We start from the raw sequence: 23,467 nt of genomic DNA on the forward strand, positions 1-23,467 counted from the left end.
TACAAAAAACTAGCCGGGCGTGGTGGCGGGCGCCTGTAGTCCCAGCTACTCGGGAGGCTGAGGCAGGAGAATGGCATAAACCTGGGAGGTGGAGCTTGCAGTGAGCTGAGATCCGGCCACTGCACTCCAGCCTGGGCGACAGAGCGAGACTCCGTCTCAAAAAAAAAAAAAAAAAATTAGTTTTTCACAGTTTTTATGGTTTTATTTCAACACAAATAAAACGTGCACATGAGCTGTCTATTCCCTTTCTTTGCTGTGCAGCCTGGCATTGTGACTGGTGACTCTGATGGCCAGCTGGGCTGCCCTTTCCATGATGGCTTTGCAGTTCCAGAGGAAACATTGTGAGCTATCTCAGGAGATTAAGATTTGCCGTGTGTCAGCAGCCCTTCCAACTCCTTGACAATGTGTACCAGAAACTTCCAGAAGCCGCTGGGCAGCATGCGCTTTGTTTTTTTATTGCTCCCATATAACCAATGTCGGGCATCAAGATATGGCCCTTGAATCTTCTATGAACTCAGTTGTCTGTCTCTGGGTTTCCACCAGTTATGCTTAATTTTGACATATTGTTCTGACTGGTGGTAAATGAACTTCTTGCTCCTCTTTTTGACGATCTTGGGCTTCATGAAGGGTCTGATGGTGGCCATGATAGAGATGGCTCTAAAAATTAACCCCAAATGGATCAAAGACCTTAAATGTAGGAGCTAAAATTATTAAGCTCTTGAAAGAAAACATAAGGGTAAATCTTCATGACCTTGGATTTGGCAATGGATTCTTAAATATGACACCAAAAGCACAAGCCACAGAAGGGAAAAAAAGAAGATACATTGAACTTCATAAGAATTAAAATAATTAATCTGTGCATCCCAGGACACTATCAAGAAAGCGAAAAGACAATCTAGAGAATGAAAATAAATACTTATAAATCATATACCTGATAAGGCTCCAGTATCCAGTACATACACTGAATTCTTACAACAGCAACAGAAAAATGAACAACCCAACTAAAACATTGGCAACGATTTGAATAGATACTTTTTCTTTTCTTTTTTCTCTTTTTTAGACAGGGTCTTACTTTGTTGCTCAGGTGCAATCATGGCTCACTGCAGTCTCAATCTCCTGGGATCAAGTGATCCTCCCCTCTCAGCCTCCTGAGTAGCTGAGACCACAGGCTTGTATTTTTTGTAGAGACAGAGTCTCACCACATTGCTTAGGCTGGTCTCAAACTCCTGAACTCAAGCAATCCTCCTGCCTCAGCCTCCCAAAATGCTGGGATTACAGGTGTGAGCCACAATGCCTGGCCCCGAATAGATAATTTTCTAAAGAAGATATACTAACAGCAGCAAGCACATGAAAAGATGCTCAACAGCATTACTTAGGGAAATGCAAATCAAAACCACAGTAAGATTCCACTGTATACCCACTAGGATGACTCTAATAAAAAAATGGAAAGTAACAAGTGTTGGATGGGATGTGGAGAAATTGGAACCCTCATACATTACTGGTGGAAGTGTAAAATGGTTCAGTAGCTTTGAAAAACAGTTTGGCAGTCTCTCAAGTTACATATAATTGCCAATTCCTGAATGTCCACAGCCAAAAGAGCAATTCCACTTTTAGGTATGTATACCAAAGAGAAATGAAACATGTTTAGAGTCACCACCAGGTGGCGCTGTTATCTTAAAATTCAAAATTGTATAACACCATAAAATTAATTTATTAACAATATTGTGATATAATATTATAATTGAGTTGGGTTAAGGCAAAAATAACAAAGTTTTCTATAGCTCTCAAAAAAATGAAAATAAGAGAAGGCAGAAATTTAAATGTCTTAATGAAAATAATGCTTTGAATCTTTAGAACAGGATATGATACTCCAATCCATTTTATTTTATTAACGCTTTTAACAATTACCATAAAATGGACAACGTTATCTTCCCTGTTTTGTGACTTTTTTTTTTTTTTTTTTTTTTTTTTGAGGCGGAGTCTGGCTCTGTCACCCAGGCTGGAGTGCAGTGGCCGGATCTCCACTCACTGCAAGCTCCGCCTCCCGGGTTCACGCCATTCTCCTGCCTCAGCCTCCCGAGTAGCCGGGACTACAGGCGCCAGCCACCTCACCCGGCTAGTTTTTTGTATTTTTTAGTAGAGACGGGGTTTCACGATGTTAGCCAGGATGGTCTCGATCTCCTGACCTCGTGATCCGCCCGTCTCGGCCTCCCAAAGTGCTGGGATTACAGGCTTGAGCCACCGCGCCCGGCCGTTTTGTGACTTTTTAAGTCTATGAAGTTTAGGCTGGGCACTGTGGCTCACGCCTGTAATCCTAGCACTTTGGGAGGCCGAAATGGGCAGATCACCTGGGCTCAGGAGTTCAAGACCAGCCTGGCCAACATGGTGAAACCCCATCTCTACTAAAAATACAAAAAAATAATTAGCCAAGTGTGGTGGTGCATGCCTGTAATCCCAGCTACTTGGGAGGCTGAGGCACAAGAATCATTTGAACCCAGGAGGCAGAGGTTGCAGTGAGCCAAGATCTCACCACTGCACTCCAGCCTGGGCAACAGAGTGAGACTGTCTCAAAAAAATAAAAAATAAATAAATAAATAAAGTCTATGAAATTTAATTCTCCAATGCTAAAAAGTAATGTTCAATTATATAGGAGATTGAAAATGCCTAATTAAATTGAAATATTAAAGGATATGACACTGACAACAACTTTAAGCTTAAGTTATCAAACAAGGACTCTCCTAACCCTGAGCTTGCATAATACTCCATTTTTTAAAGTGTGTAATTTAGTAACCTTCAAATTTTTTGACCACAACCCACAAAAGGAAATATTTATTCAGACCCAGTACAAAATTTTTATTCTATTTTATTTGAATCTTGTCTGTCGTGTTAAAAAAAAAAAAAGTTGATTCTAACCTACTAAATAGGTTTGATGACTCATTAATGGATTGTAACCTACTGTTAGTCGTATTATAACTTGCCATTGAAATTTTTCCATTTGACTTTTAAGATGTTTTAGGCTTCTCCAGTGAAAAATAATGTTACAAATTAATGGTCAGAAGCCAACAACAATATAATGTGACTAAGCAGATGCTTTCAATGGCTTTGAGAGAGTCGCAGATCTCTTGAAAATTTCCATTTCCTTCACCCACAAGACAGCTCACCCTGTCTCAGAATCACCTTCTGAGAAATCATTGTAAGCCAGAAACTGTACCTCACGCCTGTAATCCTAACACTTTAGGAAACCAAGGCGGGAGGAGGATCACTTGAGCCCAGGAGTTTGAAACCAGCCTGGGCAGCAATGACACCCTGATTCTACAAAAAAAAATTTTTAATTAAGGCAGGAGTGGTGCTGCATGCTTGTAGTCCCAGCTTCTCGGAAGGCTGAGGTGGGAGGACTGCTTGAGCCCAGGAGTTTTAGGCTCCAGTGAGCTGTGAGTGCATCACTGCACTCCAGCCTGGGCAACAGAGCAAGACCCTGTCTTGGAAAAAAAAAATTTCTTTGGGTTTTGAGGGTGTGGCAGTTGCTTCTGTAATGTACCAAACCATCCACGTAGAACTCTGAGCTGTGCCTTTTCTTGCTCCATGAATTATTGCCAGTCATTATTTAATTAGTAACTGTTGGATATTAACCTGATTGTTGTATTTTAATGTTTATATATTTCTGATTCATGATTCCAACAAACTAGAGAAACTGAAAGTTCCTCTTTAATACTACCCTTCAGAGATAATCATTGTTAACAATTTGGCATGTGTCTGAGACTTTGAAATATTCACATTAATTTTTATGGTTTTTAAGCATATGGGAGATTATGTATACTGTATTGTTTTGAAACTTGCTTTTCTGGGTTTTTTTGGGTGTTTTGTTTTTGTTTTTGTTTGTTGAGATGGAGTCTTGCCCGGTCACCCAGGCTGCAGTGCAGTGGCACGATCTTGGCTCACTGCAACCTCCACCTCCCGGGTTCAAGCGATTCTTCCACCTCAGCCTCCCGAGTAGCTGGGATTACAGGCACCTGCCACCATGCCCAGCTAATTTTTGTATTTTTGTAGAGATGGGGTTTTACCATGTTGGCCAGGCTGGTCTTGAACTCCTGACCTCAGGTGATCTGCCCGCCTAGGCCTCCCAAAGTGCTGAGATTACAGGCGTGAGCCACCGTGCCAGGCCTGAAACCTGTCTTTGGCTTACCTAGTATGTTCTAAACATCTTTTCATGTTTACATCTAAAACTTTTTTTTTTTTTGAGACAGTCCTGTTCTGTCACCCAGGCTGGAGTGCAGTGGCGGGATCTCGGCTCACTGAAACCTCTGCCTCCTGGGTTCAAGCGATTCTCTGCCTCAGCCTCCCAAGTATCTGTGACTGTGGGTGCCCACCACCACACCTGGATAATTATTTTTTCCATTTTTTAGGAGAGACGGGGTTTCACCATGTTGGCCAGGCTGGTCTCGAACTCCTAACCTCAGGTGTTCCCCCTCCTCAGCCTCCCAAAGTGCTGGGATTACAGGCATGAGCCACCGCATCCAGCCTAAAACTTCTTTTTAAAAGTAGGTGTGGTCAGGTGCAGTGGCGCACACCTGTAATCCCAGCACTTTGAGAGGGCTAAGATGGGAGATTGCCTGAGTCCTGGAGTTTGAGACCAGCCTGGACAATATTGGGAGACTCTGTCTCTACAGAAAAATTATAAAAATTTTAGCTAGGCATAGTGGCACATGCCTGTGGTCCCATCTACTCAGGAGACTGAGGTGGGAGGATCGCTTGAGCCCAGGAAGTCGAGGCTGTAGTGATTGTGCCACTGCACGCCAGCCTGGGTAACAGAGCAAGACTCTGTCCCCCTCTAGTGCCCACAGAAAAGAAGATGCATAGTTTTCCTTTTTATGAATGTACTCCAAATTGATTTTACCATTCTCATTTGTGATGGACATTTCTTTTTGGAGATGAGGTCTTGCTATGTTGTTCAGGCTGGACTTGAATTCCTGACCTGAAGTGAGTAGCTGGGACTACAGGTTCATGCCAACTTGCCTGGCTGTTATGATAGACATTTAAGTGGTTTTAAAATTTGTCTTTATTATTAATGGTATTTGCAATAAAAAGCCTTTGTGTATACATCATTGCTCACTAGTCATATCTCCATAGAATACATTTCTAGAAGTGAGACTGTTTGCTCAGAGGATATACACACTTAATACCCTTTAGCAAGGTTGTGCTCATAATTCATACCAGGATTTCTCAACCGTGGCACTATTGACATTTTGGGTTGGATAATCATTTTTTGTGGGAGGCTGTCATGCGCATTAGAGTATGTTTAGCAGCATTATTGGCCTGTACTCACTACATTCCAGTAGTATCAGTGGCACCCTCCTTCCAGTTTGTTTTTGTTTTTTTGAGACAGAGTCTCACTCTGTCCCCCAAGCTGGTGGGCAGTGGTGTGGTCTCTGCTCACTACACCCTCTGCCTCCTACATTCAAGCAATTCTCCTGCCTCAGCCTCCTGGGTAGTTGGGATTACAGGCACCATGCCCAGCTAGGTTTTTTTATTTTTAGCAGAGACAGGGTATCATCAAGTTGGCCAGGCTGGTCTTGAACTCCTGACCTCAGATGATCCACCCGCCTTGGCCTTCTAAAACACTGGGATTACAGGAGTGAGCCTCCATGCCTGGCCAAATTTTTCTGTTTATTTTTGTAAAACATACCTAACATAAAATTTACCATTTTAACTATATTGAAGTGTACAGTTCAGTGGCATTAAGTACATTTACATTGTTGTGCAACCATCACCCCATGTATCTCCAGTTCTTCCAGTTTTGTCCACCAAAAATGTCTCCGGAAATTGCCAAATGTCCTCTGGAGGCAAAATTGCTCCAGTTGTTTACACTTTCTGCAAGGTGAATAAGGAGTCAAAAATGTCGATGTCATAAAAAAATAGAAAACCTAAGAAGCTGCAATAGATTAAAGAAGAAATGACAATTCAACATGACACATAATGCTGAACTGGTTCCTGTATAGAAAAAAAAAATTGCTATAAAGAACACTGTACGCAGGCTGGGTGCGGTGGTTCATGCCTGTAATCGCAACACTTTGGGAAGCTGAGTCTGGCGGATTGCTTGAACCCAGGAGTTTAAGACCATCCTGGGCAACATATTAAAACCCTGCCTCTGCAAAAAATACAAAAATTAGTAATGGTGGCCTGTGCCTGTAGTCCCAGCTATTCAGGAGGCTGAGGTAAGAGGATCACCTGAGCCTGGGAAGGTCGAGGCTGCAGTGACCTGTGATTGCACCACTACACACCAGCCTGGATGACAGAGCAAGACTCTCCTCAGAAAAAACGAACAAAACAACAACAGCAACACAAAAAGAACACTACTGGCAATTAACAAATTGGAATATGTAGTAGAGTGTAAAGTATTGTTATCAATAATGAATTTCCTGATTTGACAACTCTACTAGGTTATGCAAGAGAACTTCTATGTCTTTTTTTTTTTTTTTTTTTGAGACGGAGTTTCGCTTTGTCACCCAGGCTGGAGTGCAGTGGCCGGATCTCAGCTCACTGCAAGCTCCGCCTCCCGGGTTTACGCCATTCTCCTGCCTCAGCCTCCGGAGTAGTTGGGACTACAGGCGCCCGCCACCTCGCCCGGCTAGTTTTTTGTATTTTTTTTAGTAGAAACGGGGTTTCACCGTGTTAGCCAGGATGGTCTCGATCTCCTGACCTCGTGATCCGCCCGTCTTGGCCTCCCAAAGTGCTGGGATTACAGGCTTGAGCCACCGCGCCCGGCCCAAGAATTTCTGTGTCTTAGTACAAAGTATTAAAAGGTAGAGGGAGGCCGGGTGCGGTGGCTCATGCCTGTAATCCCAGTGCTTCGGGAGGCCAAGGTGGGTAGATCACCTGAGATCAGGAGTTCAAGGCCAGCCTGACCAACATGCTGAAGCCCCATCTTTACTAAAAATACAAAAAAATTAGCCGAGTGTGGTGGCAGGTGCCCATAATCCCAGTTACTCGGGAGGCTGAGGCAGGAGAATTGCTGGAACCTGGGAGGCAGAGGTTGTAGTGAGCTGAGATCACGCCATTGCACTCCAGCCTGGGCAACAAGAATGAAACTCCATCTCAAAAAAAAAAAAAAAAAAGGCAGAGGGAAATGAATATACACCTACTCTGAAATGAAATGGTTGGGGCCAAAGTGCGTGTGTGTGTGTGTGTGCGTGCACAGTTGTCTCAAAAGCCTCTTGAGTCTTTCCCCTACATCTCTGACACTGCCACTGCTCCAAAGTACACTGTGGGCTTTCCTCAACTTCCACCTAGATACCTGGAATTCTAGAAAACAGTTCCCTCAGTAGGTAACTGCTCACTTAAATGGGCAAAAGCAGCAGAGTGAGTACGTGGATCAAGCTGTATTTCACCCCCTTTTTTTTTTCTTTTTTTTTTTGCTCTGTTGCTTTATGTACCACACCAGCCTCACACAACTCTTCACCAAAGAGTTGTGGAATTAGTACATGAGAGAAAAAAATCTTAACTATGTGACAACTGCTATGTCACAGACTGCTAGTGGCTTACCCAGTACCTCTTACCAACACTATTTTTAGAGGTGACAATATAACCAGCAAAAACACTGCCTCTCCCAGCCACTTTTACAGCCAGGGATGGCCACATGACCAAATTACGGCTTACGAGACATATGTGGAAGATGCTGGGAAGGACTTCTGGAAAAGCCTCTTTAAAGAGTTTCCAGTCCGGTGCTGTGGTTCACACCTGTAATCCCAGCACTTTGGGACACCAAGGCGGGTGGATCACCTGAGGTTAGGAGTTCTAGACTGGCCTGGTCGACACGGTGAAATCCCGTTTCTACTAAAAATACCAAAAATTAGCCTGGCGTCGTGGTGGGTGCCTGTAATCCCACCTACTTGGGAGGCTGAGGCAGGAGAATCCATCTAAGAAAGAGAGAGGGAGAGAGAGAGAGAGACAGAGAGAAAGAGAGAGAGAAAGGGAGGGAGGAAGCCAGGAAGAAGGAAAAGAAGGAAAGAGAAGAAAGAAAGAAAAGAAAAAAGAGAGAGGAAAGAGAAACAAAAATAAAGAAAAAGAAAGGAAGGAAGGGAGGGAGGGAGGGAGGGAGAGAGAAAGAAAGAGTTTTATTTCCAGGTGGGGTGTGGTGGCTCATGCCTGTATTCCCAGCACTTTGTGAGGCCAGCCTGGACAATGCGAAACCCTGTCTCTACAAAAAATTACAAAAATTAGCCAGGCATGCTGGCGCATGCCTGTAATCCCAGCTACTCGGGAGGCTGAGGTGGGAGGATTGCTTGAACCCAGGAGGTCAAGGCTGCAGTGAGCTATGATCTCGCCACTACACTTCAGCTTGGGCAACTCCCCCTCCCTGCCCCCAAAAAAATGAAAACAAAAAAAAGAGTCCCTAACCATTTTGTAATACTAAGAATGATGAAAGCCATCTGCTTGCATAATGGAACTAAAAGAAGACTGGTCTTTAATGAACATGAAATGGAGTGTCATATCAGCCCTGAAACCACTACTTCTGAACTTCCTTTGCATAAGAAATACATTTGTATCTAGTTTATCTCCACACTGAGTTTTCTGTTGTATGCAGCTGGACCTAACTCTTAAGTGATACTCAGTCTCAAGATAAAATTATCACAAGAATATAAACCATCACAAAGGCCTTGAGCACACCAGATTCCTACTATTGCCCCTTGTCTTCACATCTGCCTTTCTATCTCAGAGCATTGATGTTGTTCACATTTCCTTCTTCAACATTTCCTTTAATATCTCCCTCCTCCTTTCAGGAGATGCCAGGCCCCACTCACAGGGATTGGTCTCATACCAGGATCCCTCCTCTTTTCCCAAGCCAAACATTTTCTCAGGTCTGAATTTGATTTAAAACATGGCTCTAGCAAGAAAATCCGTGGTGGGTGTGAGTAGTCCAAGTTCAGTTCCCTTGGAGATATTTCCACCTAATTCCTCCTGGTGCCCAGCAAATAACTATTATGTTAAACACACCCACATCTCCCAAAGACAGGCATTAATTCTGAGAAACGACGTTGTACATGTACGTTTTCCATGCTGAGAAAGATAAATATTTGACTCCTGTAATCAGTGTAACTTTACCCCTGCTCACTATCAAGATAGCATTTTATTTTGCAGAACAATGTCAATTCTTTTTCATCTTCTAGTTTTCAGACTATGCCTAACCAAGCATTAAAAAAAATAAAAAGATGTTTGAAATTAGCTTAAAAATCAGTCCCCCAAATTGAGCTATCCATCTCTCTTTCTTGTCACTGCTTTGCTACACCAAGATTAAGCTTTGGAAATACCCCATGTATTTATTCTGTGCCAAATTAAATTTTTGTAGGTGTCATCCTCCTACCACCCTCTACTAAATTAAATTCTTGATTAAGGTCTCATACTCCCACTGCTCCAGAACAGAGGCAATATGAGGACTTATTATCCTCTGATACAAGTAATCCTCCACCCCCAGGGGGGGTAGTGTGGAGAGGAGGTTTGCTTTTCCAGTTACATCAATAACATATTCTTCACAGAGCAGCTTTCCAGGCTGTATTTTGTTGTTTTGTTTTGTTTTTCTGCTACTGACCTTTTGCTTGTTTGCCTGTTCAAGGCTGAACATTCGCCGGTGCCCTGTGGGATCATCTGCAGTTAAATATTTTTCAGAACCATATTGGTCTGGGAGAACAACAGCTTGACCCAGTTGTTTGGCAACCCAAGAGCTTTACCACTGACCTTGTGGGCTGTGGTGTGCTTTTTGCACGGGGCTATTATTTCCACTAAAGACGAATCAGGAAATATAAAACAGATATACTCTAACCAATCTATCTGACTCCTTGTTGAACAGATATGTCAAAAGATTTAGAGGAGAGGTTTGAATTTGTGGCCAAAATGAAGGCTTTGTTGTAGTTGTAAAATAGAATTTGTGGTTCCTATAAGTGATGTGGTCTCAGATACCCGAAAAGTAACTATTTTATCCATTATAATAATACAATATTATAAGCATCTGTCTATCTATCTATCTATCTATCTATCTATCTATCTGTCTTTTTTTGTTTTGTTTTTTTGAGGAGTCTCGCTTTGTCGCCCAGGCTGGAGTGCAGTGGCGCAATCTCGGCTCACTGCAAGCTCCGCCCCCCGGGTTCACGCCATTCTCCTGCCTCAGCCTCCCGAGTAGCTGGGACTACAGGCGCCCGCCACTACGCCCGGCTAATTTTTTTTTTTTTTTTTTTTTGATTTTAGTAGAGACGGGGTTTCACAGTGTTAGCCAGGATGGTCTCAAATCTCCTGACCTCGTAATCCGCCCGTCTGGGCCTCCCAAAGTGCTGGGATTACAGGTGTGAGCCACCGCGCCTGGCCAGTTTTTTGTTTGTTTGTTTGTTTAATGACAGTCTTGCTGTGTCACCCAGGCTGGAGTGCAGTGGAGCGATCTGTGCTCACTACAACCTCCACCTCCTGGGTTCAAGTGATTCTCCTGCTTCAGCCTCCCAATTAGCTGGGATTACAGGTGCCAGCCACCACACCTGGCTAATTTTTTTGTATTTTTAGCAGAGACGGGGTTTCACCGTGTTGGCCAGGCTGGTCTCCAACTCCTGACCTCAGGTGATCCGCCTGCCTCAGCCTCCCAAAGTGCATCTATATTATATTTATTTACTTCAAATATCTGTAGACAGAATGCCAAGACAGGAAAAGTAAATAAACTCTATTAGCACAGAAGGCTAACTTCAGGTCAGGGAGAAAGAGTTATACATAACAGGTTAAGCGGAAAAGAAGGGGAAAAAAAGGAAAAGAAAGGGAGTTGTCCCTTTCTCTCTGCTACCTTACTCACAGCTATTTCTTTCACCTTCACTTCTTTGAAAAGATTAGGGTAAATCACAAGCTAGTGAACTGGTTGGGAATAGGTAAGTTAGGGGAGAATCATGTTAAGGGCTGGTGAAAGGAGAGAATCCATGGCTGTTTGAAAAGAGTGAAAATGTTTTAATGAAAGTCATCAGCGGGGTGCGGTGGCTCATGCCTGTAGTCCCAGCACTTTGGGAGGGCAAGGTGGGTGGATCGTTCGAGGTCAGGAGTTCGAGACCAGCCTTGCCAATGTGGTGAAACTCCATCTCCACTAAAAATACAAAAATTAGTCAGGTGTGGTGGCAGGCACCTGTAATCTCAGCTACTCGGGAGGCTGAGGCAGGAGAATCGCTTGAACCTGGGAGGTGGACTTTGCAGTGAGCTGAGATCGTACCACTGCACTCCAGCTTGGGAGAGAGAGCAAGACTCTGTCTCAAAAAAAAAAAAAAAAGTCATTAATTGGTACTTAACTTCAAGGGAAGGTGGCAGTCTAGGAAAATACACAAGAAATGAACCAGAACCAAAAAAGAAATTTCAACTATAGTCAAACTATGGAACTGACATAACCCATTACAGACTATGAAGAATAACTTCAATTTGTACCCAAATCAAGGAAAGCAGTGAGATTTGACAAGCATTTCCTCCAAATAGTAACTCAGTGCCATTTTTAGTAAGTAAATGAGATGTTCCTGAAGGCCCAGAAGCAATTTGAAATGTGAAGAAATAAGAACTGGGACCTAGGAGCACCATGGAAAAATTAAGAAATACAACCTGGGGTTCATTTTCAGACATTAAGGAAGGTAGGACTGAATAAGAGAAGATGTGTCTTGCATTTTTATTTATTTTCAGGACTCAGTTTGCTGACCCTTGACTGAAACTTGGGAAGTGAAGGGAGGCTGAAGGGTTAAGAGTGACCTGCAAGGCAGATCTGCAACTGCTGACCAAAGGAAACTGAGCAGAGTAAATAATAATCACTAGCAGATTAAAATCCTATGACAGGCCAGACCTCCTGACACTCTCAAACTAAAAAAATAAAAATTAAAAAAAACTTATAATCTTAATTCCAGTAACAATGAGAACTCCTAGTACCTAGATTTTACTTTCAAATACTGTACTTTAATAAAAGGAACCAGGCAGGGTACAGTGGCACACCTGTGATTTCAGCACTTTGGGAGGTCAAGGAGGGAGGATTGCTTGAGCCCAGGAGTTGGAGACCAGCCTGGGCAACATGGTGAGACCCTTCTCTCTACAAAAAAAAAAAAAAAAATTTAAAAACTAGCTGGGTGTGGTGGCAGCTGCCTGTCATCCTAGCTACTCAAAAGGCTGAGACAAGAGGATCACTTGAGCCTTGGAGGTTGAGGCTGTGGAGTAACAGAGTGAGACTCTGTCTTGGGAAAAAAAAAGGAATTAGAGTTCCTTGAGAAATGGCTGATTCCAGGACTGAGGTAGTAAATGTACACGATGAGCCTGGAGCATCTTGTTGTGCCATAAAGTAAGAAAGTGTTCAAAAAGTGAAATCAAAAAACCCCCACATTGATGGGGGGTATGTCAAAGGAACACATAGGTCAGCTGCAACTGTTAGAGCACCCGATGGCCAAATCTGGAAAAATTTGGGCAACAAAATGAAAAGATATTGAATTATAATCAAAGTATAAAATAAATATTCATGAGTCCATACTGATCTAATTAAATGGTTGAACATAATAAGTAAATGAGGGAGAATGACAAATCATCTGTACAGAAGAATTCTAAATAATTTATGTAAACACTGCTTACTCAAGGAAGTAGAGCATAGTTCCCCATTCCTTAAGTGTGGGCTGTGCGCAATGCCTTCTTTCCAAAGAGTACAATATGGAAAGGCAAGGAAAAATAACTTTAGAGTGAAGAAAACTGACAGACTACCTCAGCCAGATGATCAAAGTCAACATTAACCACCATGAGTCACGTTAACAATAGGCACCCTTGATATGACATGATGAAAATGGCACTTTATCTCTGTAGTCTTTCTCCCAAAAACATATAACCCTAGTCTAACCATGAGAAAAACAAGTTCCACTTGAAGGACATTCCATAAAATACTTGAGCAGTACACCTTAAAACTGTGAAGGTCATCACAAACAAGGAAAGTAAGAAATTGTCACAGCCAAGAGGACACGATAGCTTAATTACTATGGTATCTTGGAGGGGATCCTGGAACAGAAAAATAATATTAGGTAAAAATGAATCCAATCTTAATAAAGTAAGGACTTTAATAAATAACAATATATTAAGAATTACTTGGGCCAGGCATGGTGGCTCATGCCTGTAATCCCAGCACTTTGGGAGGCCAAGGCAAGTAGATCACTTGAGGTCAGGAGTTCTAGACCAGGCTGGTCAACATGGTGAAACCCCGTCTCTACTAAAAATACAAAAATTAGCTGGGCATGGTGGCGGGTGCCTATAACCCCAGCTACTCAGGAGGCTGAGGCAGGAGAATCACTTGAACCCAGGAGGCGGAGGTTGCAGTGAGCTGAAAGCGTGCCACTGCACTCCAGCCTGGGCAACAGAGTGAGTGAGACTCCATCTCAGGAAAAAAAAAAAGGAAGGCAGAATTACTTAAGTGTCACCTGATGAGAGACTCTGAGCTATTTCTGAACTTCTGACCTAAAGACAGCGTGAGATAATAAATGTTTGTTGTTTATGCCGAAAGAGAGAGAGAGAGAGAGAGACAGAGTGTGAGAGAGAATTAACAGCAACATATTAAGAAAAGAAGAGAAATTTCTTTTCTGGTTCTGGTTCATTTTTATTTTCCTAGACTACCATCTTCCCTGGAAATTTGGAACAATTAATGATTTTTATTAAAATATTTCCACTCTTCTCAACCACGTGTCAGTATTGGTTCATTAACTGACAAATGTACTCTACTAATGTAAGATGTTAATAAGAGCAAAAATTGGGTGTGGAAGAATGCTCTGTACTATCACAATCTTTCCATAAATCTAAAACTGCTATAAAAAATAAAGTTTATGTTAAAAATTTTTTAAACTTTTTTCTTATTTATTTATTTTTGTACATGAGTAAGTTCTTTAGTGGTGATTTCTGAAATTTTGGGGCTCCCGTCATCCAAGCAGTGTACACTGAACCCAATGTGTAGTCTTTTATCCCTCACCGCCCTTTCTGCCCTTTCCCCGTTGAGTCCCCAAAGTCCACTGTATCATTCTTATGCTTTTGCATCCTCATAGCTTAGCTCTCACTTATAAGTAGGAACATAGGACGTTTGGATTTCCATTCCTGAGTTATTTCACTTGGAATAATGGTCTTCAACTTAAAAATTAAAAAATCTTTAAATGGTAAATAAATAAAAAAAAAAAATCTGAGGAAAACACACTCTTGTTCTCTACACTTTCATACAACACAGGCCACTTCTGTGACCAGATATGTGGGGTTTTTCCCCACAGACAAACAATTCTCCAACAGACAATTTCCAACTGGGTGTCCTGTAATTCAACTGAATTCTTTTTTTTTTTCTTTTTTTGAAACAGAGTATCGCTCTATCACCCAGGCTGGAGTGCAGCGGCGCAATCTCATTTCACTGCAACCTGCATCTCCCAGACGTAAGCGATTCTTGTGCCTCAGCCTGCCAAGTAGCTGGGATTACAGGCGTCTGCCACCACACCTGGCTAATTTTTGTATTTTTAGTAGAGACAGGGTTTCACCATGTTGTCCAGGCTGGTCCTGAACTCCTGACCTCAGGTGATCCACCCACCTCAGCCTCTCAAAGTGCTGGGATTACAGGTGTGAGCCACTGCACCCAGCAAATTGGACACTATATGTAGAGATAGTGTCAAATCCCACAGGTTAAGGGTTCAAGTCCCATAACACAGCCCCTGTTTGAGACACCAATCTCAAGTCCCTATGCTTCTGACCAACTGGTTATGATAATTGAGGGGTTCCTGTGATTCCCTCTTCAGCTTTGATAGTTTCCTGGAATGGCTCACAGAACTCAGGAAAACACTTTACTTACATTTACCAGTTTATTACACGCACACAACTCAGGAGCACCCCGATGGAAGACATGTATAGGGCAAGATATGAGGAGTGGTGGTACAGAACTTTCATACCGTCTCTGGACGTACCAACCTCCCAGCGCCTCCATGTGTTCAGCAACCTCAAAGCTCATCACATCTGATTGTTCAAGAGTTTTTACAGAGCTTAATATCCAGCTCCCTCCTTTCCTATTGACACCATACTGAGGCTACCTAGAGGATCTACCCTAAATCACCCTATTAGCGTAAACCCAGGGGTTATGAAAGAGACTCATGATAAATAACAAAAGACACTCCTCTCCTTCAGGAAATTCCCAAGGTTTTAGGACAAAGACTAAATATATTTCTTATACCACAACACCATTTTAAATGATTGAATGAATTTGGAAGAAAATAAGGGAAATCCCCTAAGGCAATATTCTCAACCCGTGAGTGGAATTTGCTTCCCTGGAGATATTTGCGAATGCCTGGAGGCCTTTTTAGTTGTCACATCTGGGAGGGGGGTGGTACTGTTACTAGCGAATCTGCAGCAACTCAATTCTTGCCTCCTCAGAAAAAAGGATTTGAACGAGGGGCATAAGGCATAGAGTTTTAGAGCAGGAAATGAAAGGAAGTAAAGTACACTTGGAAGTGGGCCAAGCCGGCTACTTGAGAGATTCAAGCGCGTGGTTTGATCTTTGACTTGGGGTTGTAAAAGTTGACATGCTTCCGGGCGGTTGCCTCTCCTCTCCTTTGGAGTGATTCTTCCTTTGGAGTCTGTGCGCATGCGCAGTGACTTGCTAACACTTGGGAGTGGCCACACGCACTGTGTTTACTGAAGTTGTGCACATGCTCATCTGAGGCATTTTTTTCCCTTACCAGTTCATTGTTGGTAGAGAAGGGTCATATACCAGTTAAGCTCGGCCATTTTGTCTCTTGGTGCACATGCTAGAGGCCACTCGCCCAACTCCGGAGATGTAATCGGGAAGCTGCTGATCACCAGTTTTAGGTGTATTCTGTGTATTGGGAGACTGTCTTTCCCTGGCGCTGGCTGTGACCAATGATCATTTTAGAGAAATAATTTAACAACTGCCCGACCATCTGATGGCCACCTGACATTCCTTGGGCGGGACACCCTCTCCTGCCCTGCTCATGCCTGCGTAACTACCTACTCTAATGGTACTAGCATCTAGTGAATAGAGTCTAAATATCCAATAATACACTGTCTACTAAACATCCAATAATTCACTGGGAAGTCCCTCCCCTCCATGACAAATAATTTAAAATGTCAGTGGTGCTGAGGTTGAGAAACTCTATTCCGAGGCATGAGGTCTTGGGACCTATGTCAGTGCTGACAAAAATAGGCTAAATTTTGTGGATATGTGTGTGCATAATACTTGATACATTCAAAATATGTGTAATATATATAAATTATGAGGCATAATAGTAAACATCTGTGAAACCAACAACCAGCTGAAGGACTAGAGATGATGAAATCCTGGGCTTCTCTTGATTTCATCTCCCTACCTCCTCCCCTGAAGTAACCACTATCCTGAGTTTTGTATTTATCCCTTGTCATGTTTTATAAAATTGTGTGTGTGTCTATACCTATGTATATGTATTTATGTATAGATACACATACATACACAATATATTGATGAGTTTTGCCTAGTTGTGCTTGATTATTAACATTATAAAAATGGTATAGTAGCTCACAACTGTAATCTCAGCCCTTTGGGAGGCCAAAACAGGTGGATTACTTGAGCCCAGGAGTTTGAGACCAGCCTTGGCAACATGGCGGAACCCTGTTTCTACAAAAAAATACAAATATTAGCCAGGTGTGGTGGCACATGCCTGCAGTTCCAGCTGCTGGGGAGGCTGAAGTGAGAGGATCATCTGAGCCCAGGGAGGTCAAGGCTGCAGTGAGCCATGATCACACCACTGCACTCCAGCCTGGGTGACAGAGTGAGACCCTGTCTCAAAAAAAAAAAAAATCCCAGTACATATAGTTTTAATGCAATATTTTGTTTTGATTTCTATATATCATTGCCTATGGTATTTTATTCATTTTCACTGTGATATAGTATTCCATTGTGTGAATATGCCACAATTTATTTGCCCATTTCTCTTGTTGATGAGCTTTTAGGTTATTTATATATTGCATTAAAATAGATAAATCAGGTTATTTATATATAGGATTAGACTAGCTATATATTGCATTACAAACAGTGATGCTATGAATATTTTTTCATATGTCTTCTGGTGCACAAGGTTATATACATCTGGTGCTCTAGGTTATATACATCTAGGAGTATAATTGCGAAAGTGGCATGTAATCCTGGCACTTTGGAAGGGTGAGGTGAGCAGACCACCTGAGGTCAGGAGTTCAAGACCAGCCTGGCCAACATGGCGAAACTCCATCTCTACCAAAAAACCAAAAATTAACCAGGCGTGGTGGCGCGCATCTGTAGTCCCAACTACTCAGGAGGCTGAGGCGGGAGAATCACTTGAACCCGGGAGGCAGAGTGAGCTGAGATAGCGCCACTGTACTCCACCCTGGGTGACAGAACGAGAGACTGTCTCAGGAAAAAACAAACAAACAAATTTACAAGCAAAGAATTGCTAAAGTGTATATGTCTCTAACCTTACATTGAAATTGTGTTTAAGAATACCTTTTATATCCTAAAGTCATATAGTCTCCAAACCATCTAAAACCTTAAAAGTTTTCCCTTTAATTTGTAAGTCATCTGGAGCTGCTCATTGTATATGGGTATGAGGTTGGTACCTGTATTTGGAATGAGGAAGAAAATAACTTCCATTTTTTCCCCCTAAATGCCTCCTGTGTTCTATATCAAGTTTTTATATTTGCTGGCCGGGTGTGGTGGCTCACACCTGTAATCCCAGAACCTTGGGAGGCTGAGGCAGGTGGATCACCTGAGGTCAGGAGTTCGAGCCCCGCCTGGCCAACAGGGAGAAACCCCGTCTCTACTAAAAATACAAAAATTAGCTGGGCGTGGTGGCACACATCTTTGTCCCCGCTACTTGGGAGGCTGAGGCAGGAGAATCGCTTGAACCCGGAAGACAAAGTTTGCAGCGAGCTGAGATCACACCACTACACTCCAGCCTGGGCCACAGAGCAAGACTTCATTTCAGAAAAAAGAAAAAAAGAAAAGAAAAGAAAGTTTTTATATTTGCCAAGATCTCCTCACGCCTGTAATCCCAACACTTTGGGAGGTCAAAGAGGGCAGATTATCTGAGGCCAGGAGTTCAAGACCAGCCTGGCCAACATGACGAAACCCTATCTCTACTCAAAAAAATACAAAAATTAGCTGGGCATGATGGCAGGCACCTATAATCCCAGCTACTTGGGAGGCTGAGGCAGGGAGAATCGCTTGAACCCGGGAGGTGGAGGTTACAGTGAGCTGAGATCATGCCACTGTACTCCAGCCTGGGCAACAGAGCAAGACTCTGTCTCAAAAAAAAAAAAAAAGAAAAAGAAAAATTGTCTATTCCTATGGCAATACTACATTTTTTCTTGATTATTTGACTTCATGATATATAAATTTTAATATTAGATAGAGCTAGTCTCCACATTATTTTTTTAAGACTGTCTTAGCTATTCTAGAAGTCATTTATTTTTATTTTTTATGTTTAAATTTACTTTTTTTGGCCAGGTGTGGTGGCTCATGCCTGTAATCCCAACATTTTGGGAGGCCAGTGTGGGCAGATCGCTTGAAGTCTGGAGTTCAAAACCAGCCTGGCCAAATGGTGAAACCCAAACTCTACTGAAAAAAAAAATACAAAAATTAGCTTGGTGTGGTGGTTTGCTCCTGCAGTACCAGCTACTCAGGAGACTGAGGTACAAGAATCACCTGAACCCAGGAGGTGGAGGCTGCAGTGAGCCGAGATCACTCCACTGTACTCTAGCCTGGGCGACACAGCCAGACTCCCATCTCAAAAAAATATTTTTTTCTTTTTCTTTTTTTTTTTTTTGAGACGGAGTCTTACTCTGTCGCCCAGGCTGGAGTGCAGTGGCCGGATCTCAGCTCACTGCCAGCTCCGCCTCCCGGGTTCACGCCATTCTCCTGCCTCAGCCTCCCGAGTAGCTGGGACTACAGGCGCCCGCCACCTCGCCCGGCTAGTTTTTTGTCTTTTTAGTAGAGACAGGGTTTCACCGTGTTAGCCAGGATGGTCTCGATCTCCTGACCTCGTGATCCGCCCGTCTCGGCCTCCCAAAGTGCTGGGATTACAGGCTTGAGCCACCGCGCCCGGCCTTTCCTTTCTTTTTGAGACGGAGTCTCGCTCTGCCGCCCAGGCTGGAGTGCAGTGGCCGGGTCTCAGCTCACGGCAAGCTCCGCCTCCTGGGTTTACTCCATTCTCCTGCCTCAGCCTCCCAAGCAGCTGGGACTACAGGCGCCCGCCATGTCGCCCGGCTAGTTTTTTGTATTTTTTAGTAGAGACGGGGTTTCACCATGTTAGCCAGGATGGTCTCGATCTCCTGACCTCGTGATCTGCCCGTCTCGGCCTCCCAAAGTGCTGGGATTACAGGCTTGAGCCACCGCGCCCGGCCTTCCTTTCTTTTTTTTAGAGATGGGGGTCTTACTCTGTCTCTCAGGCTGAAGTACAATGGCGCACAATCACAACTCACTGTAACCTGGAACTCTTTGGGCTCAAGTAATACTCCTGCCTCAGCCTCCCAAGGAGTAACTGGGACTACATGTGTGCCACCATGCTTAGCTCATTTAAATTTACCATTTTAGCCATTTTAAAGTATATAGCTCTGTAGTGGGGGTGTTAATTTTTATTTTTATTTTTTTGCTGTGCAATGGTGCCATCTCTGCTCACTGCAACCTCTGCCTCCCCTGTTCAAGCAATTCTCCTGCCTCAGCCTCCCGAGTAGCTGGGACTACAGGTATGTGCCACCACACCCGGCTAATTTTGTGTTTTTAGTAGAGATGGGGTTTCTCCATGTTGGTCAGGCTGGTCTCGAACTCCCGACCTCAGGTGATCTGCTCGCCTCGGCCTCCCAAAGTGCTAGAATTACAGGCGTGAGTCCCTGTGTCCAGCAAGCCTTTTTAAAATAATATTTTCTAATTGTTTTTGTGGTATATAGAAATGCAACTGATTTTCATACATTAATCTTACACCCAGCCTTCTTACTAAACTCTCTCATTAATTTTTTCTTTTGCATTAATTTTAGTAATTTTGATATACTTTTGAATTTTCTACATAGGTAATCATATCAGCTGCAAATAATGGCAACTTATTTTTCCTTTCCAATATTCATATTGTCTTAGCAGGTTTTCTGTTGCTATAACTGAATACCTGAGATTGGACAATTTATAAAGAAAAGAGATTTATTTAGCTTACAGTTCTGGAGGCTGGGAAGTCAAAGACTGGACAACTGCATCTGGTTGGGGGCCTTGTGCTCCTTTATAGCATGGCAGAAAAGGGAAAGAATTAAATGGCAAGAGAGGAAGCAAAAGAGAGCCAAAGAAGCCCAATTTGCTTTATAACAACCTGTTCTTGTGATAACTAATGGATTCCTGTGAGTATTAATTGGCTACAACAAGAAGGGCATTAATTCTCCCTAATGACCTAATCACCTTGGAAAGGTCCCCATTTCCCAACACTGCCACAATAATAATCAAATTTCAGCATGAGTTTCAGAGAGGACAAACACTATTTAAACTGTAGCATATATCTTTTCTTTCCGTTTCTTGTCTTACTGCACAAGAACCAAGGTATAATACTTAACAGAAGCTTAAACAAAAGACCCAAAACATAAATAAAAGAAGTTGATAAATTTTACTTTTTAGAATTAAAATGAAAAGTTTTTGTTTATCAGAAGACACCATAAAGAAAAGCAAAAGAGAAGCAACATACTGGATGAGGAACTGCCTGCAAATATTATCAGAAAAAAAAAAAAAAAAAAAGGCCGGGCGCGGTGGCTCAAGCCTGTAATCCCAGCACTTTGGGAGGCCGAGACGGGCGGATCACGTGGTCAGGAGATCGAGACCATCCTGGCTAACACAGTGAAACCCCGTCTCTACTAAAAATACAAAAACTAGCCGGGCGAGGTGGCGGGCGCCTGTAGTCCCAGCTACTGGGGAGGCTGAGGCAGGAGAATGGCGTAAACCGGGAGGCGGAGCTTGCAGTGAGCTGAGATCTGGCCACTGCACTCCAGTCCGGGCGACAGAGCGAGACTCCGCCTCAAAAAAAAAAAAAAATAATTAAAAAAAAAAAAAAAAAATGTGTGTGTAACTCCTGCAAACCAGTAAGTAAAGAATATATAGTCAAATATGAAAAAAATGGGTAAAATATATGAACAGGTACTTTACTGAAGGATATTTATCAATGAATGGCCAATAAAATGTGAAATGAAATTCAATTGCATTAGTGAAAGGAAATGAAAATTGAGGGCATGTAAGTTTTTTTTTTTTTTTTTGAGATAGAGTCTTGCTCTGTTGCCCAGCCTGGGGTGCAATGGCCCAGTCTCAGCTCACTGCAATCTCCATCTCTTGGGTTCAAGCGATTCTCCCTGCCTCCGCCTCCCAAGTACAGGCGCCATCACCACACCCTGCTAATTTTTTGTATTTGTAGTAGAGACGGGGTTTCACCATGTTGGCCAGGCGGGTCTCAAACTCCTGACCTCAGGTGATCTGCCCGCTTCGGCCTCCCAAAGTGCTGGGATTATAGGTGAGAGCCACGACACCCAGCCGCATGTAAGATATTTTAAACTGACTGCATGACAAAATTTTTAAAGTTGGATAATATCAGTTGAGGATATGAGCTAATGCTTGTAGTGGTAGTGAAAACTGGTAAAAAGCACTCTGAACTAAAAACACAAAAATTAGCTGGGTGTGGAGGCATGCACCTGTAATCCCAGCTACTGGGGAGGCAGAGGCAGGAGAATCACTTGAACCCTGGAGATGGAGGTTGCAGTGAGCCGAGATCACACCATTGCACTCCAGCCTGGGTGACAAGAGCAAAACTCAGTCTCAAAAAAAAAAAAAAAAAATCGTTCAGAGTGTATCTGAATAACCACTGTCCAGATTCCCCTAATGTTAACATTTTGCATGCAAGTAACTTTTTTACTTTCTGTCCTCAAAATGAGCCTCAAGATACTCTAGGCTCATCCTGCATTTTTCCCGATTCAGCCCTGGAACCAACAACTTCTCTGAGGAGTCTTGGTTCCTTTTTTATTAGCCAATGGTATCTAGAAACTAAAATATGGGCAATGCTGGGCACGGTGGTGCACACCTGTAGTCCCAGCTACTCAGGAGACTGAGGTGGGAGAATTACTTGAGCATGGGAGTTTGAGTTCAGTCTGGACAACATAGTGAGACCGTCCCCCTCAACCCACAAAAAAGTGACTGTGATGTCATTGTTTGATCCTCTCAACAGGTAGAACTTGTAAATCTAAGTATATATACCAGCCCATGCCTACACATGTTTATTTTTAACATCTCTCTCTCTCTTTTCTTCTTCTTCTTTTTTTTTTTTTTAGATGGAGTCTTGCTCTGTTGCCCAGGCTGGAGTGCAATGGTGTAATCTCGGCTCACTGCAACTTCTGCCTCCTGGGTTCAAGCGATTCTTCTGCCTCTGCCTCTTGAATAGCTGAGATTACAGGTGTGTGCCACCATGCCCGACTACTTTTTGTATATTTAGCAGAGACGGGGTTTCACCATGTTAGCCAGGCTTGTCTCGAACTCCTGACCTCAAGTGATCTGCCCGCTTCGGCCTCCCAAAGTGTTGGGATTACAAGCGTGAGCCACTGTGGCCAGTCTAACCTCTTAAAACATATGTTATAGAGTATATTCAGGCTTCTGTGAGGAGGGCTGTATTAGGGTTCTCTAGAGAGACAGAACCAATGGAACACACATACACACAGAGACATATGAGAGGAGACTTATGGAAGCCAGGTTCCATGATAGGCCATCGGCAAGCTGGAGAACCCAAGAAGCCAGTAATGCGGCTCCATCTAAGTCCAAGTCCAAAGGCCTGAGAAACTGGAAGGCCACTGGCACAAGTCCTGGAGTCCAAAGGCTGGAGAACTTGGAGTTCTGATGTCTAAGGGCAGGAAAAGAACCATGTCCCAGCTCCAGAAGACAGCAAATTTGCCTTTCTTCTGCCTTTTTTTTCTATCCAGGCCCTCAGCCAATTGGATGATGCCCGCCCACACTGGGTGAGGGCAGCTCTTCCTCATTCACTCCACTGATGCAAATGCCAATCTCTTCCAGAGACACCCTCACTGCATACCCAGAAATAATGCCTTACCAGCTATCTGGGTGTCTCTTAAAGCAGGCAAGTTGACACCTAAAATTAGCCATCACAGGGACCTAGTCATTCTAAAGAATTCAGGGAAAACAAACCAAACCAAATGTGGATATTTAGCAGAACTATGTAAAGGATTTTGTGAAGTTTCTGAGAGAAAGCACACCTTACTTCATGGCTATCTACTTATTGGAGTCACTTCACAGTCACTTCCCACTTCACCATCCCCACCAAGTAACTGAAAGATGAAACAAGAACATAAACCATTGATATCCAGCCCTTCAAGTGACTTAAAAACAAAACCAAAAATATCAATAATGCACAAACAAGCAGAGATGAGATTTGTGAGCCCT

At 43.0% G+C, this 23,467-nt stretch overlaps 1 pseudogene; it reads right to left on the reverse strand.

The window, feature by feature from the left end:
- Positions 1 to 237: 237 nt before the first annotated feature.
- On the reverse strand, positions 238 to 644 carry LOC117099383 (annotated as a pseudogene).
- Positions 645 to 23,467: the final 22,823 nt, after the last annotated feature.

The sequence above is a fragment of the Trachypithecus francoisi genome, unplaced genomic scaffold, assembly GCF_009764315.1.
Source record: "Trachypithecus francoisi isolate TF-2019V2 unplaced genomic scaffold, Tfra_2.0 Lachesis_group16, whole genome shotgun sequence".
Taxonomy (NCBI): Eukaryota; Metazoa; Chordata; class Mammalia; order Primates; family Cercopithecidae; genus Trachypithecus; species Trachypithecus francoisi.